This window comes from Sceloporus undulatus, chromosome 4 (genome assembly GCF_019175285.1).
Source record: "Sceloporus undulatus isolate JIND9_A2432 ecotype Alabama chromosome 4, SceUnd_v1.1, whole genome shotgun sequence".
Lineage (NCBI taxonomy): Eukaryota > Metazoa > Chordata > Lepidosauria > Squamata > Phrynosomatidae > Sceloporus > Sceloporus undulatus.
The window spans coordinates 241,175,356-241,178,238 of NC_056525.1; positions in this window are offsets into that span (position 1 = coordinate 241,175,356).

The following is a 2,883-nucleotide window of genomic DNA, read 5'->3' on the forward strand; positions in this document are numbered from 1 at the left end:
AGCTGAAGTCCAAAACATCTGGAAGACCAAAGTTTGGGAATTACTGCACTAGTGTCTCTCTTTCCTCCACTGTCATTGTCTGCCACTTTTCAACTCATTCTTTTATGACCAGCTCTCCTTAGTAGACAACTGTACAGTTGTTCTACCGACCTGGTTGTGACCAACATATCCTCTGGGATGGTCCACAGGACTAGTTATTCATTGGTGCAGCTGCTCTGTGTTGGAGGCAGCTGGATGTTTGTTTGTTTGCTTGTTTCAACATGTTTTTGGTTTCTATTTTGCCTTCCTTTTTTGTTGTTGTTGTTGTTGTTGTTGTTCCTGACATGTAAAGGTAACCAAGTAGGTTTTCAGCCTTCAATACTATTCACCTTTGCCATAATTGCAGTAGGAATAAAATATAAAGTATCATGATCATTAAGGAAGAGCTTCCAGTTTCTTATACATGCACATCTTTGAGTTTCATGTGTATGTATTCAAATATCCTGCTGGAGAGAGAAAACAAACTAACATGTTTGGTCTCAGTGTTTAAATTACTAATTGCAAACAGTGCTCTCTCTGACAAAAGATTACAGCTTTCCCCAATGCATTTCATCATACAAAACACAAATTATTCAGCCTGTAGCCTTTATTAGAACGTGTTTCTGTCAAGAAACCACAGACTCCAGTCTGTTTGTGAAGATGTTTGTATGATGAAATACAGTGGGGAAGGGCTGCAATCGGACATCTGTGATTAGAAGTGTCTCAGCGTCAGTAAAATATTCATTGTTTGCTGTATTATGTGTCTAATGTAAGAGAGCCAGTGTGGCGTAGTGGCTTGAGAGTTGGACTAAGACTCTGGAGACTAGGGTTTAATTCTTTGTTCGTCCATGAAACCCACTGGGTGACCTTGGCAAGTCACAGTCTCTCAGCCTCAGGGAGAGGCAACAACAAACTTTCTCTGAACAAATCTTGACAAGAAAATCCCATGATAGGGATGCCATAAATCAGAAATGACTTGAAGGCACACAACAACAATATGTGTACAGTAATCTGATTTCCCCTGTTTTTTCTTAGTACCATGGCGGCTATAACCCTTCACTCCTTAACTATGGTATAGGAGCACTCTGCAGGCTCCCATATTGCTCCTTTCCACTCTGTAGAATATTCTTCATCTTGTACTTTAGTTTCAGACCTGGCAATGGCTGTCCTTATATTTGTTCTAGCTTTTTTTTATAACCATAGTTATTGCTATGGCACTATTTACCAATATGTTTAGAAGCTTGTGAAACCATATGCAGCAGCAGAATATGCATTGATGGTAGCTGTATCTCTGGTAATTTAGCATTATATTCATAGTGTTGTGTACTTTTTGTTTAATTTGAGGATTAAAGCAGCATGTGCATATGCTTGAAAAATAGATTGGAATTTTTCAAAGGCTTAACAGCTGTTTGAGAGATGAAAAATATAAGGTGTGTCTCACAGCAACAATAATGCCATTTCTAAAACTAGGAACTAGGTTTTATCCATTATATGTTCCTATTCTCTGTTCTGTCATATCATTTCTTTTAGTAAACGACATTTTGGGTGAATAAATTCTCTAGTTTACCAAGTATAAAAGGAAACTGAATACTTGGCATTCAAAAGTCTTTGAACAATTATGTGTCTTTCTTCTTCATCTCCCCCCCCCCCCCCCCCCCCGGCACTTCATTTAAAAAAGAAAATGAGGATTCTCTAATGTCTACAGTACTGTACAAACAAAGAAGTATTTGTAGATTTTGAGAACCCATAAATATAACTAGTGTAACCTGTGGCAGAAATCATAGAAACAGGTTCAGTCAGCCCTTCGTATCAACGGATTCTTTATCCACAGATTCATGGAATCATAGAGTTTGAAGAGACCTCAAGAGCCATCCAGTGTAATCCCCTGCCATGCAGGAATATTTATTTATTTATTTATTTAGGTATATATATCCCACCCTTTAGCCCTAATGGCTCTCAAATTGAAATGCAATCAAAGCATCCTTGGCATATGATACATTCATCCAGCTTCTGTTTAAAAACTTCTAAAGAAGAAGACTCCATCATACTGTGAATCCTCCAATTCAACCCATCAATGGCTTGAAAATACTCTCTCTCATATACTGTATAGTTTCAAAAAACAAGCCTTGATTTTGCCATTTTATATAAGGGACATCATTTTACTGTGCCGTTGCATTTAATGGAATTGGATCATACAGGGATTTTGGTATCCACAGTGGGTTCTGGAACCAGACCCTAAGGATACCAAGGGCCTACTATATCTGGAAATTGTGAGAGCCAGCATGGTGTGATAGTTTTAGCGTTGGGATTATGACTCTCAGTTCCCTGCTCGGCCATGAAACCTACTGGGTGACCTTGGGCAATAGCAAACCTCCTCTGAAGAAACTTGCCAAGCAAACCCCATGATAATGTTGTCTCGGGGTCTCCATAAGTCGAAAACGACTTAAAGGCATACAGCAACAAGTTAAAGGTAAAGGTTTTCCTTTAACAAGATTGTCTAGTTATGTCCAACTGTAGGGGACAGCACTCATCTCCATTACTAAGCCAAGGAAGCCAGCATTGTCAAAGAGGACTCCATAGTTATACACAGAGCGCTATTACCTTCCCACTGAGGTGGTACCTATTTATCTATTTGCACATTTACATGCTTTCGAATTGCTAGGTTGGCAGAAGCTTGGACTAGTGACAGGAACTCATTCTGTCCCACAGTGCTTGGACCTCGAACTGCCAACCTGCTGAGCTTGCAGTTGTCAGAGTCAGCATCTTAACCACTGAGCCACCAGACCCCTTATACAGCAACAACTACATATTATTAATAAGGTGAAAGAAGGTTGGAATGCAGTCCTTTTTGTGTTTTACATTTAT